At 46.1% G+C, this 21847-nt stretch overlaps 7 non-coding genes across 7 annotated transcripts; all 7 read left to right on the top strand.

Moving 5' to 3' along the window:
• Nucleotides 1-1017: 1017 nt before the first annotated feature.
• Nucleotides 1018-1089, top strand: trnae-uuc (transfer RNA glutamic acid (anticodon UUC)). Its single transcript has one exon. It is a non-coding gene; the product is annotated as a tRNA-Glu (tRNA).
• A 2125-nt stretch (nt 1090-3214) lies between these two features.
• Nucleotides 3215-3286, top strand: trnae-uuc (transfer RNA glutamic acid (anticodon UUC)). Its single transcript has one exon. It is a non-coding gene; the product is annotated as a tRNA-Glu (tRNA).
• Nucleotides 3287-14306: 11020 nt separating this feature from the next.
• On the top strand, nt 14307-14377 carry trnag-gcc (transfer RNA glycine (anticodon GCC)). Its single transcript has one exon. It is a non-coding gene; the product is annotated as a tRNA-Gly (tRNA).
• Nucleotides 14378-15331: 954 nt separating this feature from the next.
• On the top strand, nt 15332-15403 carry trnae-uuc (transfer RNA glutamic acid (anticodon UUC)). Its single transcript has one exon. It is a non-coding gene; the product is annotated as a tRNA-Glu (tRNA).
• A 1105-nt stretch (nt 15404-16508) lies between these two features.
• On the top strand, nt 16509-16579 carry trnag-gcc (transfer RNA glycine (anticodon GCC)). The gene has a single exon. It is a non-coding gene; the product is annotated as a tRNA-Gly (tRNA).
• A 2062-nt stretch (nt 16580-18641) lies between these two features.
• On the top strand, nt 18642-18712 carry trnag-gcc (transfer RNA glycine (anticodon GCC)). Its single transcript has one exon. It is a non-coding gene; the product is annotated as a tRNA-Gly (tRNA).
• Nucleotides 18713-20843: 2131 nt separating this feature from the next.
• On the top strand, nt 20844-20914 carry trnag-gcc (transfer RNA glycine (anticodon GCC)). Its single transcript has one exon. It is a non-coding gene; the product is annotated as a tRNA-Gly (tRNA).
• Nucleotides 20915-21847: the final 933 nt, after the last annotated feature.

The raw sequence follows: 21847 nt of genomic DNA, 5'->3' as shown, positions 1-21847 counted from the left end.
GGTTCAGGGGTAGAATTCTCGCCTGCCACGTGGGAGACCCGGGTTCGATTCCCGGCCAATGCAGGCTAATTTTTTTAACAATTCATTTCATAGCAAACACATCACATGAGCATAAATAATTTATTAGCTGTACCTGTGCAAGTGGATCAAGGGTATGAATGTTCTGCTCCTGTTCCTGTGCAACAGCTTTGAGGGGCTGAATGGCATCCTGTTCCTGTGTAACAGGCTCGATTCTTACTCTGACAGACATTGCATTGCTCACTTCCTCGTTAGTCTCGTTGTGAGTATCCCCGCCTGTCACGCGGGAGACCGGGGTGAAATTCCCCGACGGGAAGGAATTTTAACATCCCCAATTTTAAACGTTTTGGCAGCACCTTAAAGCGCTCCTTGGAAAAGATCAACAGCGAAAGATTGAACCTAAAACAATTTTAAACGGTGAGGAACTGCATAAAAACCTCCTGCATCAATTCCTCGTTAGCATAGTGTTCTCCTTCTGTTTGTCTTTTGTGCGGGGCACTGCGGAACGAGAGAGGACAGGGAAATGCAGATAACAGCGGGAGAAAGCACGTCTGATCTTTCAAGTGGACAGCACTGGCACGATTGGCCGAATGGCCTCATACTGTACTGCACGCCTCCATGAATCATATGGATATCTGAGACATACTCATACAAAGTGAGCACACATCTGTGTTCGTGCATATGTTTGAGTCTTTGTCTCAAGCAGTGCATTACTGTTTCCTCTGTATTGTCCTTGATATTTTGGTGCTGATTATTCAATATCCCGACGGCTTTTCTCTGACAGTGTATCTCTGAGAAAAGCACAGAAGCAAATAGATTTCAGGTGGACGCCTACACGCACTTGATGCTGTGGTTTCCTGAACATGTCCTTTGTGATCTCGCCTAAAAAATGTCATCTTGTACGAAAAGTTTGCCTGGCGTGAAAGTGACCTGAATTTCAAAGCAGCAAGGAGGAAAGACTGCCTTGTTCTGCTTGCTGGCAGGCCGCTTCTCGCAGCTTCCCTGGTGGTCTAGTGGATAGGATTCGGCGCTTTCACCGCCGCGGCCCGGGTTCGATTCCCGGTCAGGGAACCAGTGCGTTTTCTGGCTGTTTGAAATGCCAGCAATCAAAGCACCCGCGCGAGACAATGCTTGCACCTCATCAACCTTTCAATTTTCCACACCGCTGCTGTTGCCTCAACAGTCAGCAGCGCATCATTCGGTACCGAGGTGCAGCATTCGCTTCCTTGCCTTCAAAAAATGCCTGCTGTTTCAAAGTCAGCAGGAAATGACGTTGGGAACAAGACACTTTAAATGCCCACATTTATGTCAGAACAGTCACGGTTATTATCCGTCTTCCATGTATTATTTTGCCGACTGCATCTCCCTAACAAACTTAGCTGATCACAGCACGGCTATCAGTCAACTCATTGCCAGTGTGAAAAATGCCACATTAGCAACGTGTGCAAGACTCGAATGACAGAGTAACTGGGCCGTGATAACTTATCCTGATATTCATGAGGCCTTAACGTTCGCTGCATAAGACAATTCTACCTTTGGTTACCATCCCTCCTGCCATTGGAAAGCGTTTGTCTTTATTTCCTCTATCAAAACCCATTGTAATTTTGCAAGCCTCTATTAAATTTCCTCTTAGTCTCCAGAGGAAAGCAATCCCAGCTTCTCCACACTATCCCTCGGGCCACACTGTAAGACGTCAAACGGGTTCTGTATGTCTGATAGACATATATTTCAGCTACAGGGGAGTCAAAGGTTATGGGGAACGGGCGGCAAAGTTGCGTTGTGTCGAAGATCTCATCAGCCACGAACTTTTTAAATGGCGGGCTCGAGGGGCCGAATGGCCCAATCCTGCTCCTATTTTTTCTTTTGGGGAAGGTTAGTTTCTTAATTATGTAATATTTGAGCAGCTAAACAACGTTGGAAGGAAACTCCCACGGGACGTAGAAAAGTGCAAAATCTTAGCTCTACCGAGAGCTTATGCACCTGAGAGGTTAACCCTGTGTTTCTCTGTCCACAGATCTTCCAGGACCTTCGAAGTGTTTCCAGCATTTAATCAACAATTCCAGATGCAGTATCTGCTGCATATTGCTTTTTATGTTAACGCAGTGTCCCCGCTTGTATTAACAAAAGTCAAAAATAAATTGTAGCTACCAGAAAATAGAATCGATTAAGTCGGCGTGCATTGGTGGTTCAGGGGTAGAATTCTCACCTGCCACGCGGGAGACCCGGGTTCGATTCCCGGCCAATGCAGGCTAATTTTTTTAACAATTCATTTCATAGCAAACACATCACATGAGCATAAATAATTTATTAGCTGTACCTGTGCAAGTGGATCAAGGGTATGAATGTTCTGCTCCTGTTCCTGTGCAACAGCTTTGAGGGGCTGAATGGCATCCTGTTCCTGTGTAACAGGCTCGATTCTTACTCTGACAGACATTGCTCACTTCCTCGTTAGTCTCGTTGTGAGTATCCCCGCCTGTCACGCGGGAGACCGGGGTGAAATTCCCCGACGGGAAGGAATTTTAACATCCCCAATTTTAAACGTTTTGGCAGCACCTTAAAGCGCTCCTTGGAAAAGATCAACAGCGAAAGATTGAACCTAAAACAATTTTAAACGGTGAGGAACTGCATAAAAACCTCCTGCATCAATTCCTCGTTAGCATAGTGTTCTCCTTCTGTTTGTCTTTTGTGCGGGGCACTGCGGAACGAGAGAGGACAGGGAAATGCAGATAACAGCGGGAGAAAGCACGTCTGATATTTCAAGTGGACAGCACTGGCACGATTGGCCGAATGGCCTCACACTGTACTGCACGCCTCCATGAATCATATGGATATCTGAGACATACTCACACAAAGTGAGCACACATCTGTGTTCGTGCATATGTTTGAGTCTTTGTCTCAAGCAGTGCATTACTGTTTCCTTTGTATTGTCCTTGATATTTTGGTGCTGATTATTCAATATCCCGACGGCTTTTCTCTGACTGTGTATCTCTGAGAAAAGCACAGAAGCAAATAGATTTCAGGTAGACGCCTACACGCACTTGATGCTGTGGTTTCCTGAACATGTCCTTTGTGATCTCGCCTAAAAAATGTCATCTTGTACGAAAAGTTTGCCTGGCGTGAAAGTGACCTGAATTTCAAAGCAGCAAGGAGGAAAGACTGCCTTGTTCTGCTTGCTGGCAGGCCGCTTCTCGCAGCTTCCCTGGTGGTCTAGTGGATAGGATTCGGCGCTTTCACCGCCGCGGCCCGGGTTCGATTCCCGGTCAGGGAACCAGTGCGTTTTCTGGCTGTTTGAAATGCCAGCAATCAAAGCACCCGCGCGAGACAATGCTTGCACCTCATCAACCTTTCAATTTTCCACACCGCTGCTGTTGCCTCAACAGTCAGCAGCGCAGCATTCGCTTCCTTGCCTTCAAAAAATGCCTGCTGTTTCAAAGTCAGCAGGAAATGACGTTGGGAACAAGACACTTTAAATGCCCACATTTATGTCAGAACAGTTACGGTTATTATCCGTCTTCCATGTATTATTTTGCCGACTGCATCTCCCTAACAAACTTAGCTGATCACAGCACGGCTATCAGTCAACTCATTGCCAGTGTGAAAAATGCCACATTAGCAACGTGTGCAAGACTCGAATGACAGAGTAACTGGGCCGTGATAACTTATCCTGATATTCATGAGGCCTTAACGTTCGCTGCATAAGACAATTCTACCTTTGGTTACCATCCCTCCTGACATTGGAAAGCGTTTGTCTTTATTTCCTCTATCAAAATCCATTGTAATTTTGCAAGCCTCTATTAAATTTCCTCTTAGTCTCCAGAGGAAAGCAATCCCAGCTTCTCCACACTATCCCTCGGGCCACACTGTAAGACGTCAAACGGGTTCTGTATGTCTGATAGACATATATTTCAGCTACAGGGGAGTCAAAGGTTATGGGGAACGGGCGGCAAAGTTGCGTTGTGTCGAAGATCTCATCAGCCACGAACTTTTTAAATGGCGGGCTCGAGGGGCCGAATGGCCCAATCCTGCTCCTATTTTTTCTTTTGGGGAAGGTTAGTTTCTTAATTATGTAATATTTGAGCAGCTAAACAACGTTGGAAGGAAACTCCCACGGGACGTAGAAAAGTGCAAAATCTTAGCTCTACCGAGAGCTCATGCACCTGAGAGGTTAACCCTGTGTTTCTCTGTCCACAGATCTTCCAGGACCTTCGAAGTGTTTCCAGCATTTAATCAACAATTCCAGATGCAGTATCTGCTGCATATTGCTTTTTATGTTAACGCAGTGTCCCCGCTTGTTTTAACAAAAGTCAAAAATAAATTGTAGCTACCAGAAAATAAAATCGATTAAGTCGGCGTGCATTGGTGGTTCAGGGCTAGAATTCTCACCTGCCACGCGGGAGACCCGGGTTCGATTCCCGGCCAATGCAGGCTAATTTTTTTAACAATTCATTTCATAGCAAACACATCACATGAGCATAAATAATTTATTAGCTGTACCTGTGCAAGTGGATCAAGGGTATGAATGTTCTGCTCCTGTTCCTGTGCAACAGCTTTGAGGGGCTGAATGGCATCCTGTTCCTGTGTAACAGGCTCGATTCTTACTCTGACAGACATTGCATTGCTCACTTCCTCGTTAGTCTCGTTGTGAGTATCCCCGCCTGTCACGCGGGAGACCGGGGTGAAATTCCCCGACGGGAAGGAATTTTAACATCCCCAATTTTAAACGTTTTGGCAGCACCTTAAAGCGCTCCTTGGAAAAGATCAACAGCGAAAGATTGAACCTAAAACAATTTTAAACGGTGAGGAACTGCATAAAAACCTCCTGCATCAATTCCTCGTTAGCATAGTGTTCTCCTTCTGTTTGTCTTTTGTGCGGGGCACTGCGGAACGAGAGAGGACAGGGAAATGCAGATAACAGCGGGAGAAAGCACGTCTGATCTTTCAAGTGGACAGCACTGGCACGATTGGCCGAATGGCCTCATACTGTACTGCACGCCTCCATGAATCATATGGATATCTGAGACATACTCACACAAAGTGAGCACACATCTGTGTTCGTGCATATGTTTGAGTCTTTGTCTCAAGCAGTGCATTACTGTTTCCTCTGTATTGTCCTTGATATTTTGGTGCTGATTATTCAATATCCCGACGGCTTTTCTCTGACAGTGTATCTCTGAGAAAAGCACAGAAGCAAATAGATTTCAGGTGGACGCCTACACGCACTTGATGCTGTGGTTTCCTGAACATGTCCTTTGTGATCTCGCCTAAAAAATGTCATCTTGTACGAAAAGTTTGCCTGGCGTGAAAGTGACCTGAATTTCAAAGCAGCAAGGAGGAAATACTGCCTTGTTCTGCTTGCTGGCAGGCCGCTTTTCACAGCTTCCCTGGTGATCTAGTGGATAGGATTCGGCGCTTTCACCGCCGCGGCCCGGGTTCGATTCCCGGTCAGGGAACCAGTGCGTTTTCTGGCTGTTTGAAATGCCAGCAATCAAAGCACCCGCGCGAAACAATGCTTGCACCTCATCAACCTTTCAATTTTCCACACCGCTGCTGTTGCCTCAACAGTCAGCAGCGCATCATTCGGTACCGAGGTGCAGCATTCGCTTCCTTGCCTTCAAAAAATGCCTGCTGTCTCAAAGTCAGCAGGAAATGACGTTGGGAACAAGACACTTTAAATGCCCACATTTATGTCAGAACAGTCACGGTTATTATCCGTCTTCCATGTATTATTTTGCCGACTGCATCTCCCTAACAAACTTAGCTGATCACAGCACGGCTATCAGTCAACTCATTGCCAGTGTGAAAAATGCCACATTAGCAACGTGTGCAAGACTCGAATGACAGAGTAACTGGGCCGTGATAACTTATCCTGATATTCATGAGGCCTTAACATTCGCTGCATAAGACAATTCTACCTTTGGTTACCATCCCTCCTGCCATTGGAAAGCGTTTGTCTTTATTTCCTCTATCAAAACCCATTGTAATTTTGCAAGCCTCTATTAAATTTCCTCTTAGCCTCCAGAGGAAAGCAATCCCAGCTTCTCCACACTATCCCTCGGGCCACACTGTAAGACTTCAAACGGGTTCTGTATGTCTGATAGACATATATTTCAGCTACAGGGGAGTCAAAGGTTATGGGGAACGGGCGGCAAAGTTGCGTTGTGTCGAAGATCTCATCAGCCACGAACTTTTTAAATGGCGGGCTCGAGGGGCCGAATGGCCCAATCCTGCTCCTATTTTTTCTTTTGGGGAAGGTTAGTTTCTTAATTATGTAATATTTGAGCAGCTAAACAACGTTGGAAGGAAACTCCCACGGGACGTAGAAAAGTGCAAAATCTTAGCTCTGCCGAGAGCTCATGCACCTGAGAGGTTAACCCTGTGTTTCTCTGTCCACATATCTTCCAGGACCTTCGAAGTGTTTCCAGCATTTAATCAACAATTCCAGATGCAGTATCTGCTGCATATTGCTTTTTATGTTAACGCAGTGTCCCCGCTTGTATTAACAAAAGTCAAAAATAAATTGTAGCTACCAGAAAATAGAATCGATTAAGTCGGCGTGCATTGGTGGTTCAGGGGTAGAATTCTCGCCTGCCACGTTGGAGACCCGGGTTCGATTCCCGGCCAATGCAGGCTAATTTTTTTAACAATTCATTTCATAGCAAACACATCACATGAGCATAAATAATTTATTAGCTGTACCTGTGCAAGTGGATCAAGGGTATGAATGTTCTGCTCCTGTTCCTGTGCAACAGCTTTGAGGGGCTGAATGGCATCCTGTTCCTGTGTAACAGGCTCGATTCTTACTCTGACAGACATTGCATTGCTCACTTCCTCGTTAGTCTCGTTGTGAGTATCCCCGCCTGTCACGCGGGAGACCGGGGTGAAATTCCCCGACGGGAAGGAATTTTAACATCCCCAATTTTAAACGTTTTGGCAGCACCTTAAAGCGCTCCTTGGAAAAGATCAACAGCGAAAGATTGAACCTAAAACAATTTTAAACGGTGAGGAACTGCATAAAAACCTCCTGCATCAATTCCTCGTTAGCATAGTGTTCTCCTTCTGTTTGTCTTTTGTGCGGGGCACTGCGGAACGAGAGAGGACAGGGAAATGCAGATAACAGCGGGAGAAAGCACGTCTGATATTTCAAGTGGACAGCACTGGCACGATTGGCCGAATGGCCTCACACTGTACTGCACGCCTCCATGAATCATATGGATATCTGAGACATACTCACACAAAGTGAGCACACATCTGTGTTCGTGCATATGTTTGAGTCTTTGTCTCAAGCAGTGCATTACTGTTTCCTCTGTATTGTCCTTGATATTTTGGTGCTGATTATTCAATATCCCGACGGCTTTTCTCTGACAGTGTATCTCTGAGAAAAGCACAGAAGCAAATAGATTTCAGGTGGACGCCTACACGCACTTGATGCTGTGGTTTCCTGAACATGTCCTTTGTGATCTCGCCTAAAAAATGTCATCTTGTACGAAAAGTTTGCCTGGCGTGAAAGTGACCTGAATTTCAAAGCAGCAAGGAGGAAATACTGCCTTGTTCTGCTTGCTGGCAGGCCGCTTTTCACAGCTTCCCTGGTGATCTAGTGGATAGGATTCGGCGCTTTCACCGCCGCGGCCCGGGTTCGATTCCCGGTCAGGGAACCAGTGCGTTTTCTGGCTGTTTGAAATGCCAGCAATCAAAGCACCCGCGCGAAACAATGCTTGCACCTCATCAACCTTTCAATTTTCCACACCGCTGCTGTTGCCTCAACAGTCAGCAGCGCATCATTCGGTACCGAGGTGCAGCATTCGCTTCCTTGCCTTCAAAAAATGCCTGCTGTCTCAAAGTCAGCAGGAAATGACGTTGGGAACAAGACACTTTAAATGCCCACATTTATGTCAGAACAGTCACGGTTATTATCCGTCTTCCATGTATTATTTTGCCGACTGCATCTCCCTAACAAACTTAGCTGATCACAGCACGGCTATCAGTCAACTCATTGCCAGTGTGAAAAATGCCACATTAGCAACGTGTGCAAGACTCGAATGACAGAGTAACTGGGCCGTGATAACTTATCCTGATATTCATGAGGCCTTAACATTCGCTGCATAAGACAATTCTACCTTTGGTTACTATCCCTCCTGCCATTGGAAAGCGTTTGTCTTTATTTCCTCTATCAAAACCCATTGTAATTTTGCAAGCCTCTATTAAATTTCCTCTTAGCCTCCAGAGGAAAGCAATCCCAGCTTCTCCACACTATCCCTCGGGCCACACTGTAAGACTTCAAACGGGTTCTGTATGTCTGATAGACATATATTTCAGCTACAGGGGAGTCAAAGGTTATGGGGAACGGGCGGCAAAGTTGCGTTGTGTCGAAGATCTCATCAGCCACGAACTTTTTAAATGGCGGGCTCGAGGGGCCGAATGGCCCAATCCTGCTCCTATTTTTTCTTTTGGGGAAGGTTAGTTTCTTAATTATGTAATATTTGAGCAGCTAAACAACGTTGGAAGGAAACTCCCACGGGACGTAGAAAAGTGCAAAATCTTAGCTCTGCCGAGAGCTCATGCACCTGAGAGGTTAACCCTGTGTTTCTCTGTCCACATATCTTCCAGGACCTTCGAAGTGTTTCCAGCATTTAATCAACAATTCCAGATGCAGTATCTGCTGCATATTGCTTTTTATGTTAACGCAGTGTCCCCGCTTGTATTAACAAAAGTCAAAAATAAATTGTAGCTACCAGAAAATAGAATCGATTAAGTCGGCGTGCATTGGTGGTTCAGGGGTAGAATTCTCGCCTGCCACGTGGGAGACCCGGGTTCGATTCCCGGCCAATGCAGGCTAATTTTTTTAACAATTCATTTCATAGCAAACACATCACATGAGCATAAATAATTTATTAGCTGTACCTGTGCAAGTGGATCAAGGGTATGAATGTTCTGCTCCTGTTCCTGTGCAACAGCTTTGAGGGGCTGAATGGCATCCTGTTCCTGTGTAACAGGCTCGATTCTTACTCTGACAGACATTGCATTGCTCACTTCCTCGTTAGTCTCGTTGTGAGTATCCCCGCCTGTCACGCGGGAGACCGGGGTGAAATTCCCCGACGGGAAGGAATTTTAACATCCCCAATTTTAAACGTTTTGGCAGCACCTTAAAGCGCTCCTTGGAAAAGATCAACAGCGAAAGATTGAACCTAAAACAATTTTAAACGGTGAGGAACTGCATAAAAACCTCCTGCATCAATTCCTCGTTAGCATAGTGTTGTCCTTCTGTTTGTCTTTTGTGCGGGGCACTGCGGAACGAGAGAGGACAGGGAAATGCAGATAACAGCGGGAGAAAGCACGTCTGATCTTTCAAGTGGACAGCACTGGCACGATTGGCCGAATGGCCTCATACTGTACTGCAAGCCTCCATGAATCATATGGATATCTGAGACATACTCACACAAAGTGAGCACACATCTGTGTTCGTGCATATGTTTGAGTCTTTGTCTCAAGCAGTGCATTACTGTTTCCTCTGTATTGTCCTTGATATTTTGGTGCTGATTATTCAATATCCCGACGGCTTTTCTCTGACAGTGTATCTCTGAGAAAAGCACAGAAGCAAATAGATTTCAGGTGGACGCCTACACGCACTTGATGCTGTGGTTTCCTGAACATGTCCTTTGTGATCTCGCCTAAAAAATGTCATCTTGTACGAAAAGTTTGCCTGGCGTGAAAGTGACCTGAATTTCAAAGCAGCAAGGAGGAAATACTGCCTTGTTCTGCTTGCTGGCAGGCCGCTTTTCACAGCTTCCCTGGTGATCTAGTGGATAGGATTCGGCGCTTTCACCGCCGCGGCCCGGGTTCGATTCCCGGTCAGGGAACCAGTGCGTTTTCTGGCTGTTTGAAATGCCAGCAATCAAAGCACCCGCGCGAAACAATGCTTGCACCTCATCAACCTTTCAATTTTCCACACCGCTGCTGTTGCCTCAACAGTCAGCAGCGCATCATTCGGTACCGAGGTGCAGCATTCGCTTCCTTGCCTTCAAAAAATGCCTGCTGTCTCAAAGTCAGCAGGAAATGACGTTGGGAACAAGACACTTTAAATGCCCACATTTATGTCAGAACAGTCACGGTTATTATCCGTCTTCCATGTATTATTTTGCCGACTGCATCTCCCTAACAAACTTAGCTGATCACAGCACGGCTATCAGTCAACTCATTGCCAGTGTGAAAAATGCCACATTAGCAACGTGTGCAAGACTCGAATGACAGAGTAACTGGGCCGTGATAACTTATCCTGATATTCATGAGGCCTTAACATTCGCTGCATAAGACAATTCTACCTTTGGTTACCATCCCTCCTGCCATTGGAAAGCGTTTGTCTTTATTTCCTCTATCAAAACCCATTGTAATTTTGCAAGCCTCTATTAAATTTCCTCTTAGCCTCCAGAGGAAAGCAATCCCAGCTTCTCCACACTATCCCTCGGGCCACACTGTAAGACTTCAAACGGGTTCTGTATGTCTGATAGACATATATTTCAGCTACAGGGGAGTCAAAGGTTATGGGGAACGGGCGGCAAAGTTGCGTTGTGTCGAAGATCTCATCAGCCACGAACTTTTTAAATGGCGGGCTCGAGGGGCCGAATGGCCCAATCCTGCTCCTATTTTTTCTTTTGGGGAAGGTTAGTTTCTTAATTATGTAATATTTGAGCAGCTAAACAACGTTGGAAGGAAACTCCCACGGGACGTAGAAAAGTGCAAAATCTTAGCTCTGCCGAGAGCTCATGCACCTGAGAGGTTAACCCTGTGTTTCTCTGTCCACATATCTTCCAGGATCTTCGAAGTGTTTCCAGCATTTAATCAACAATTCCAGATGCAGTATCTGCTGCATATTGCTTTTTATGTTAACGCAGTGTCCCCGCTTGTATTAACAAAAGTCAAAAATAAATTGTAGCTACCAGAAAATAGAATCGATTAAGTCGGCGTGCATTGGTGGTTCAGGGGTAGAATTCTCGCCTGCCACGTGGGAGACCCGGGTTCGATTCCCGGCCAATGCAGGCTAATTTTTTTAACAATTCATTTCATAGCAAACACATCACATGAGCATAAATAGTTTATTAGCTGTACCTGTGCAAGTGGATCAAGGGTATGAATGTTCTGCTCCTGTTCCTGTGCAACAGCTTTGAGGGGCTGAATGGCATCCTGTTCCTGTGTAACAGGCTCGATTCTTACTCTGACAGACATTGCATTGCTCACTTCCTCGTTAGTCTCGTTGTGAGTATCCCCGCCTGTCACGCGGGAGACCGGGGTGAAATTCCCCGACGGGAAGGAATTTTAACATCCCCAATTTTAAACGTTTTGGCAGCACCTTAAAGCGCTCCTTGGAAAAGATCAACAGCGAAAGATTGAACCTAAAACAATTTTAAACGGTGAGGAACTGCATAAAAACCTCCTGCATCAATTCCTCGTTAGCATAGTGTTGTCCTTCTGTTTGTCTTTTGTGCGGGGCACTGCGGAACGAGAGAGGACAGGGAAATGCAGATAACAGCGGGAGAAAGCACGTCTGATCTTTCAAGTGGACAGCACTGGCACGATTGGCCGAATGGCCTCATACTGTACTGCACGCCTCCATGAATCATATGGATATCTGAGACATACTCACACAAAGTGAGCACACATCTGTGTTCGTGCATATGTTTGAGTCTTTGTCTCAAGCAGTGCATTACTGTTTCCTCTGTATTGTCCTTGATATTTTGGTGCTGATTATTCAATATCCCGACGGCTTTTCTCTGACTGTGTATCTCTGAGAAAAGCACAGAAGCAAATAGATTTCAGGTGGACGCCTACACGCACTTGATGCTGTGGTTTCCTGAACATGTCCTTTGTGATCTCGCCTAAAAAATGACATCTTGTACGAAAAGTTAGCCTGGCGTGAAAGTGACCTGAATTTCAAAGCAGCAAGGAGGAAATACTGCCTTGTTCTGCTTGCTGGCAGGCCGCTTTTCACAGCTTCCCTGGTGATCTAGTGGATAGGATTCGGCGCTTTCACCGCCGCGGCCCGGGTTCGATTCCCGGTCAGGGAACCAGTGCGTTTTCTGGCTGTTTGAAATGCCAGCAATCAAAGCACCCGCGCGAAACAATGCTTGCACCTCATCAACCTTTCAATTTTCCACACCGCTGCTGTTGCCTCAACAGTCAGCAGCGCATCATTCGGTACCGAGGTGCAGCATTCGCTTCCTTGCCTTCAAAAAATGCCTGCTGTCTCAAAGTCAGCAGGAAATGACGTTGGGAACAAGACACTTTAAATGCCCACATTTATGTCAGAACAGTCACGGTTATTATCCGTCTTCCATGTATTATTTTGCCGACTGCATCTCCCTAACAAACTTAGCTGATCACAGCACGGCTATCAGTCAACTCATTGCCAGTGTGAAAAATGCCACATTAGCAACGTGTGCAAGACTCGAATGACAGAGTAACTGGGCCGTGATAACTTATCCTGATATTCATGAGGCCTTAACATTCGCTGCATAAGACAATTCTACCTTTGGTTACATAGATACATAGATACATAGAAGATAGGAGCAGGAGTAGGCCATTCGGCCCTTCGTGCCTGCTCCGCCATTCGATGAGATCATGGCTGATCCTTTAATTCAGTATCCCGTCCCCGCCTTCTCTCCGTAACCCTTAACCCCTTTTGCCCGTAGAAATATATCTAATTCCCTCTTAAATATATTTAATGAGCTGGCGTACACTGCCCTCTGTGGCAATGAGTTCCACAGGTTCACCACTCTCTGAGTGAAGAAATTCCCCCTCATCTCTGTCCTAAATGGTTTAGCCCTTATCCTTAAATTATGTCCTCTAGTTCTGTTCTCACCCGCCAAGGGAAACATTCCTTCTGCATCCAGTCTGTCTAGACCTGTCAGAATTTTATACACTTCTATGAGGTCCCCTCTCAATCTTCTAAACTCCAGTGTGTACATCCCTAAACTACATAGTCTCTCCTCATAGGTCATTCCCGCCATTCCTGGTATTAGCCTGGTGAATCGCCGCTGCACCCCCTCCATGGCAAGAACATCCTTCCTCAGATGAGGCGACCAAAACTGTACACAGTACTCGAGGTGTGGTCTCACCAGTGCCCTGTACAGCTGCAGCAAGGTATCCCTGTTCCTGTATTCTAACCCTTTTGCTATGAAGGCCAGCATACCGTTTGCCTTCTTGACCGCCTGTTGCACCTGCATGCTCGCCTTCAGTGACTGGTGTACAAGAACACCCAGGTCTCTCTGTACTTCCCCCTCTCCCAATCTATTGCCATTTAAATAATAATTTGCCCTCCCGTTCCTGCACCCAAGGTGGATAACTTCGCACTTGTCCACATTATAGTGCATCTGCCATTTATCCGCCCAATCGCCCAGTCTGTCCAAATCGCTCTGGAGCTTCCTGGTCTCTTCCTCTGAGCCCACCCCCCCTCCTAGTTTAGTGTCGTCTGCAAATTTGGAAATGCTGCATCCGACTCCCTGATCCAGGTCATTAATGTAAATTGTGAACAGCTGGGGGCCCAGGACAGATCCCTGTGGTACCCCACTTGTTACTGCCTGCCATTCAGAAAATGAGCCGTTTATTCCAACTCTCTGTTTTCTATCTGACAGCCAGTTCCCTATCCACGCCAAAACTTTCCCCTTTATCCCTCCTGCCATTGGAAAGCGTTTGTCTTTATTTCCTCTATCAAAACCCATTGTAATTTTGCAAGCCTCTATTAAATTTCCTCTTAGCCTCCAGAGGAAAGCAATCCCAGCTTCTCCACACTATCCCTCGGGCCACACTGTAAGACTTCAAACGAGTTCTGTATGTCTGATAGACATATATTTCAGCTACAGGGGAGTCAAAGGTTATGGGGAACGGGCGGCAAAGTTGCGTTGTGTCGAAGATCTCATCAGCCACGAACTTTTTAAATGGCGGGCTCGAGGGGCCGAATGGCCCAATCCTGCTCCTATTTTTTCTTTTGGGGAAGGTTAGTTTCTTAATTATGTAATATTTGAGCAGCTAAACAACGTTGGAAGGAAACTCCCACGGGACGTAGAAAAGTGCAAAATCTTAGCTCTGCCGAGAGCTCATGCACCTGAGAGGTTAACCCTGTTTTTATCTGTCCACATATCTTCCAGGACCTTCGAAGTGTTTCCAGCATTTAATCAACAATTCCAGATGCAGTATCTGCTGTATATTGCTTTTTATGTTAACGCAGTGTCCCCGCTTGTATTAACAAAAGTCAAAAATAAATTGTAGCTACCAGAAAATAGAATCGATTAAGTCGGCGTGCATTGGTGGTTCAGGGGTAGAATTCTCGCCTGCCACGCGGGAGACCCGGGTTCGATTCCCGGCCAATGCAGGCTAATTTTTCTAACAATTCATTTCATAGCAAACACATCACATGAGCATAAATAATTTATTAGCTGTACCTGTGCAAGTGGATCAAGGGTATGAATGTTCTGCTCCTGTTCCTGTGCAACAGCTTTGAGGGGCTGAATGGCATCCTGTTCCTGTGTAACAGGCTCGATTCTTACTCTGACAGACATTGCATTGCTCACTTCCTCGTTAGTCTCGTTGTGAGTATCCCCGCCTGTCACGCGGGAGACCGGGGTGAAATTCCCCGACGGGAAGGAATTTTAACAACCCCAATTTTAAACGTTTTGGCAGCACCTTAAAGCGCTCCTTGGAAAAGATCAACAGCGAAAGATTGAACCTAAAACAATTTTAAACGGTGAGGAACTGCATAAAAACCTCCTGCATCAATTCCTCGTTAGCATAGTGTTCTCCTTCTGTTTGTCTTTTGTGCGGGGCACTGCGGAACGAGAGAGGACAGGGAAATGCAGATAACAGCGGGAGAAAGCACGTCTGATCTTTCAAGTGGACAGCACTGGCACGATTGGCCGAATGGCCTCACACTGTACTGCACGCCTCCATGAATCATATGGATATCTGAGACATATTCACACAAAGTGAGCACACATCTGTGTTCGTGCATGTGTTTGAGTCTTTGTCTCAAGCAGTGCATTACTGTTTCCTCTGGATTGTCCTTGATATTTTGGTGCTGATTATTCAATATCCCGACGGCTTTTCTCTGACTGTGTATCTCTGAGAAAAGCACAGAAGCAAATAGATTTCAGGTGGACGCCTACACGCACTTGATGCTGTGGTTTCCTGAACATGTCCTTTGTGATCTCGCCTAAAAAATGTCATCTTGTACGAAAAGTTTGCCTGGCGTGAAAGTGACCTGAATTTCAAAGCAGCAAGGAGGAAAGACTGCCTTGTTCTGCTTGCTGGCAGGCCGCTTCTCACAGCTTCCCTGGTGGTCTAGTGGATAGGATTCGGCGCTTTCACCGCCGCGGCCCGGGTTCGATTCCCGGTCAGGGAACCAGTGCGTTTTCTGGCTGTTTGAAATGCCAGCAATCAAAGCACCCGCGCGAAACAATGCTTGCACCTCATCAACCTTTCAATTTTCCACACCGCTGCTGTTGCCTCAACAGTCAGCAGCGCATCATTCGGTACCGAGGTGCAGCATTCGCTTCCTTGCCTTCAAAAAATGCCTGCTGTCTCAAAGTCAGCAGGAAATGACGTTGGGAACAAGACACTTTAAATGCCCACATTTATGTCAGAACAGTCACGGTTATTATCCGTCTTCCATGTATTATTTTGCCGACTGCATCTCCCTAACAAACTTAGCTGATCACAGCACGGCTATCAGTCAACTCATTGCCAGTGTGAAAAATGCCACATTAGCAACGTGTGCAAGACTCGAATGACAGAGTAACTGGGCCGTGATAACTTATCCTGATATTCATGAGGCCTTAACATTCGCTGCATAAGACAATTCTACCTTTGGTTACCATCCCTCCTGCCATTGGAAAGCGTTTGTCTTTATTTCCTCTATCAAAACCCATTGTAATTTTGCAAGCCTCTATTAAATTTCCTCTTAGCCTCCAGAGGAAAGCAATCGCAGCTTCTCCACACTATCCCTCGGGCCACACTGTAAGACTTCAAACGGGTTCTGTATGTCTGAGAGACATATATTTCAGCTACAGGGGAGTCAAAGGTTATGGGGAACGGGCGGCAAAGTTGCGTTGTGTCGAAGATCTCATCAGCCACGAACTTTTTAAATGGCGGGCTCGAGGGGCCGAATGGCCCAATCCTGCTCCTATTTTTTCTTTTGGGGAAGGTTAGTTTCTTAATTATGTAATATTTGAGCAGCTAAACAACGTTGGAAGGAAACTCCCACGGGACGTAGAAAAGTGCAAAATCTTAGCTCTGCCGAGAGCTCATGCACCTGAGAGGTTAACCCTGTGTTTCTCTGTCCACATATCTTCCAGGACCTTCGAAGTGTTTCCAGCATTTAATCAACTATTCCAGATGCAGTATCTGCTGCATATTGCTTTTTATGTTAACGCAGTGTCCCCGCTTGTATTAACAAAAGTCAAAAATAAATTGTAGCTACCAGAAAATAGAATCGATTAAGTCGGCGTGCATTGGTGGTTCAGGGGTAGAATTCTCGCCTGCCACGCGGGAGACCCGGGTTCGATTCCCGGCCAATGCAGGCTAATTTTTTTAACAACTCATTTCATAGCAAACACATCACATGAGCATAAATAATTTATTAGCTGTACCTGTGCAAGTGGATCAAGGGTATGAATGTTCTGCTCCTGTTCCTGTGCAACAGCTTTGAGGGGCTGAATGGCATCCTGTTCCTGTGTAACAGGCTCGATTCTTACTCTGACAGACATTGCATTGCTCACTTCCTCGTTAGTCTCGTTGTGAGTATCCCCGCCTGTCACGCGGGAGACCGGGGTGAAATTCCCCGACGGGAAGGAATTTTAACAACCCCAATATTAAACGTTTTGGCAGCACCTTAAAGCGCTCCTTGGAAAAGATCAACAGCGAAAGATTGAAGCTAAAACAATTTTAAACGGTGAGGAACTGCATAAAAACCTCCTGCATCAATTCCTCGTTAGCATAGTGTTCTCCTTCTGTTTGTCTTTTGTGCGGGGCACTGCGGAACGAGAGAGGACAGGGAAATGCAGATAACAGCGGGAGAAAGCACGTCTGATCTTTCAAGTGGACAGCACTGGCACGATTGGCCGAATGGCCTCACACTGTACTGCACGCCTCCATGAATCATATGGATATCTGAGACATACTCACACAAAGTGAGCACACATCTGTGTTCGTGCATGTGTTTGAGTCTTTGTCTCAAGCAGTGCATTACTGTTTCCTCTGTATTGTCCTTGATATTTTGGTGCTGATTATTCAATATCCCGACGGCTTTTCTCTGACTGTGTATCTCTGAGAAAAGCACAGAAGCAAATAGATTTCAGGTGGACGCCTACACGCACTTGATGCTGTGGTTTCCTGAACATGTCCTTTGTGATCTCGCCTAAAAAATGTCATCTTGTACGAAAAGTTTGCCTGGCGTGAAAGTGACCTGAATTTCAAAGCAGCAAGGAGGAAAGACTGCCTTGTTCTGCTTGCTGGCAGGCCGCTTCTCACAGCTTCCCTGGTGGTCTAGTGGATAGGATTCGGCGCTTTCACCGCCGCGGCCCGAGTTCGATTCCCGGTCAGGGAACCAGTGCGTTTTCTGGCTGTTTGAAATGCCAGCAATCAAAGCACCCGCGCGAAACAATGCTTGCACCTCATCAACCTTTCAATTTTCCACACCGCTGCTGTTGCCTCAACAGTCAGCAGCGCATCATTCGGTACCGAGGTGCAGCATTCGCTTCCGTGCCTCACAGTGTCAGAACAGTCACGGTGATTATCCGTCTTCCATGTATTATTTTGCCGACTGCATCTCCCTAACAAACTTAGCTGATCACAGCACGGCTATCAGTCAACTCATTGCCAGTGTGAAAAATGCCACATTAGCAACGTGTGCAAGACTCGAATGACAGAGTTACTGGGCCGTGATAACTTATCCTGATATTCATGAGGCATTAACATTCGCTGCATAAGACAATTCTACCTTTGGTTACCATCCCTCCTGCCATTGGAAAGCGTTTGTCTTTATTTCCTCTATCAATACCCAGTGTAATTTTGCAAGCCTCTATTAAATTTCCTCTTAGCCTCCAGAGGAAAGCAATCCCAGCTTCTCCACACTATCCCTCGGGCCACACTGTAAGACTTCAAACGGGTTCTGGATGTCTGATAGACATATATTTCAGCGACAGGGGAGTCAAAGGTTATGGGGAACGGGCGGCAAAGTTGCGTTGTGTCGAAGATCTCATCAGCCACGAACTTTTTAAATGGCGGGCTCGAGGGGCCGAATGGCCCAATCCTGCTCCTATTTTTTCTTTTGGGGAAGGTTAGTTTCTTAATTATGTAATATTTGAGCAGCTAAACAACGTTGGAAGGAAACTCCCACGGGACGTAGAAAAGTGCAAAATCTTAGCTCTACCGAGAGCTCATGCACCTGAGAGGTTAACCCTGTGTTTCTCTGTCCACATATCTTCCAGGACCTTCGAAGTGTTTCCAGCATTTAATCAACAATTCCAGATGCAGTATCTGCTGCATATTGCTTTTTATGTTAACGCAGTGTCCCCGCTTGTATTAACAAAAGTCAAAAATAAATTGTAGCTACCAGAAAATAGAATCGATTAAGTCGGCGTGCATTGGTGGTTCAGGGGTAGAATTCTCGCCTGCCACGCGGGAGACCCGGGTTCGATTCCCGGCCAATGCAGGCTAATTTTTTTAACAATTCATTTCATAGCAAACACATCACATGAGCATAAATAATTCATTAGCTGTACCTGTGCAAGTGGATCAAGGGTATGAATGTTCTGCTCCTGTTCCTGTGCAACAGCTTTGAGGGGCTGAATGGCATCCTGTTCCTGTGTAACAGGCTCGATTCTTACTCTGACAGACATTGCATTGCTCACTTCCTCGTTAGTCTCGTTGTGAGTATCCCCGCCTGTCACGCGGGAGACCGGGGTGAAATTCCCCGACGGGAAGGAATTTTAACATCCCCAATTTTAAACGTTTTGGCAGCACCTTAAAGCGCTCCTTGGAAAAGATCAACAGCGAAATATTGAACCTAAAACAATTTTAAACGGTGAGGAACTGCATAAAAACCTCCTGCATCAATTCCTCGTTAGCATAGTGTTCTCCTTCTGTTTGTCTTTTGTGCGGGGCACTGCGGAACGAGAGAGGACAGGGAAATGCAGATAACAGCGGGAGAAAGCACGTCTGATCTTTCAAGTGGACAGCACTGGCACGATTGGCCGAATGGCCTCACACTGTACTGCACGCCTCCATGAATCATATCGATATCTGAGACATACTCACACAAAGTGAGCACACATCTGTGTTCGTGCATATGTTTGAGTCTTTGTCTCAAGCAGTGCATTACTGTTTCCTTTGTCTTGTCCTTGATATTTTGGTGCTGATTATTCAATATCCCGACGGCTTTTCTCTGACTGTGTATCTCTGAGAAAAGCACAGAAGCAAATAGATTTCAGGTGGACGCCTACACGCACTTGATGCTGTGGTTTCCTGAACATGTCCTTTGTGATCTCGCCTAAAAAATGTCATCTTGTACGAAAAGTTTGCCTGGCGTGAAAGTGACCTGAATTTCAAAGCAGCAAGGAGGAAAGACTGCCTTTTTCTGCTTGCTGGCAGGCCGCTTCTCACAGCTTCCCTGGTGGTCTAGTGGATAGGATTCGGCGCTTTCACCGCCGCGGCCTGGGTTCGATTCCCGGTCAGGGAACCAGTGCGTTTTCTGGCTGTTTGAAATGCCAGCAATCAAAGCACCCGCGCGAAACAATGCTTGCACCTCATCAACCTTTCAATTTTCCACACCGCTGCTGTTGCCTCAACAGTCAGCAGCGCATCATTCGGTACCGAGGTGCAGCATTCGCTTCCTTGCCTTCAAAAAATGCCTGCTGTTTCAAAGTCAGCAGGAAATGACGTTGGGAACAAGACACTTTAAATGCCCACATTTATGTCAGAACAGTCACGGTTATTATCCGTCTTCCATGTATTATTTTGCCGACTGCATCTCCCTAACAAACTTAGCTGATCACAGCACGGCTATCAGTCAACTCATTGCCAGTGTGAAAAATGCCACATTAGCAACGTGTGCAAGACTCGAATGACAGAGTTACTGGGCCGTCATAACTTATCCTGATATTCATGAGGCCTTAACATTCGCTGCATAAGACAATTCTACCTCTGGTTACCTTCCCTCCTGCCATTGGAAAACGTTTGTCTTTATTTCCTCTATCAAAACCCATTGTAATTTTGCAAGACTCTATTAAATTTCCTCTTAGCCTCCAGAGGAAAGCAATCCCAGCTTCTCCACACTATCCCTCGGGCCACACTGTAAGACTTCAAACGGGTTCTGGATGTCTGATAGACATATATTTCAGCGACAGGGGAGTCAAAGGTTATGGGGAACGGGCGGCAAAGTTGCGTTGTGTCGAAGATCTCATCAGCCACGAACTTTTTAAATGGCGGGCTCGAGGGGCCGAATGGCCCAATCCTGCTCCTATTTTTTCTTTTGGGGAAGGTTAGTTTCTTAATTATGTAATATTTGAGCAGCTAAACAACGTTGGAAGGAAACTCCCACGGGACGTAGAAAAGTGCAAAACCTTAGCTCTACCGAGAGCTCATGCACCTGAGAGGTTAACCCTGTGTTTCTCTGTCCACATATCTTCCAGGACCTTCGAAGTGTTTCCAGCATTTAATCAACAATTCCAGATGCAGTATCTGCTGCATATTGCTTTTTATGTTAACGCAGTGTCCCCGCTTGTATTAACAAAAGTCAAAAATAAATTGTAGCTACCAGAAAATAGAATCGATTAAGTCGGCGTGCATTGGTGGTTCAGGGGTAGAATTCTCGCCTGCCACGCGGGAGACCCGGGTTCGATTCCCGGCCAATGCAGGCTATTTTTTTTAACAATTCATTTCATAGCAAACACATCACATGAGCATAAATAATTCATTAGCTGTAACTGTGCAAGTGGATCAAGGGTATGAATGTTCTGTTCCTGTGCAACAGCTTTGAGGGGCTGAATGGCATCCTGTTCCTGTGTAACAGGCTCGATTCTTACTCTGACAGACATTGCATTGCTCACTTCCTCGTTAGTCTCGTTGTGAGTATCCCCGCCTGTCACGCGGGAGACCGGGGTGAAATTCCCCGACGGGAAGGAATTTTAACATCCCCAATTTTAAACGTTTTGGCAGCACCTTAAAGCGCTCCTTGGAAAAGATCAACAGCGAAATATTGAACCTAAAACAATTTGAAACGGTGAGGAACTGCATAAAAACCTCCTGCATCAATTCCTCGTTAGCATAGTGTTCTCCTTCTGTTTCTCTTTTGTGCGGGGCACTGCGGAACGAGAGAGGACAGGGAAATGCAGATAACAGCGGGAGAAAGCACGTCTGATCTTTCAAGTGGACAGCACTGGCACGATTGGCCGAATGGCCTCACACTGTACTGCACGCCTCCATGAATCATATGGATATCTGAGACATACTCACACAAAGTGAGCACACATCTGTGTTCGTGCATATGTTTGAGTCTTTGTCTCAAGCAGTGCATTACTGTTTCCTCTGTATTGTCCTTGATATTTTGGTGCTGATTATTCAATATCCCGACGGCTTTTCTCTGACTGTGTATCTCTGAGAAAAGCACAGAAGCAAATAGATTTCAGGTGGACGCCTACACGCACTTGATGCTGTGGTTTCCTGAACATGTCCTTTGTGATCTCGCCTAAAAAATGTCATCTTGTACGAAAAGTTTGCCTGGCGTGAAAGTGACCTGAATTTCAAAGCAGCAAGGAGGAAAGACTGCCTTGTTCTGCTTGCTGGCAGG

This window comes from Somniosus microcephalus, unplaced genomic scaffold, assembly GCF_052327205.1.
Source record: "Somniosus microcephalus isolate GS21.2 unplaced genomic scaffold, FLI_Smic_1.0 unresolved_chr8, whole genome shotgun sequence".
NCBI lineage: Eukaryota > Metazoa > Chordata > Chondrichthyes > Squaliformes > Somniosidae > Somniosus > Somniosus microcephalus.
Note: the sequence above shows the minus strand (reverse complement) of the source record. Positions and strands in the feature narration are given on the sequence as shown.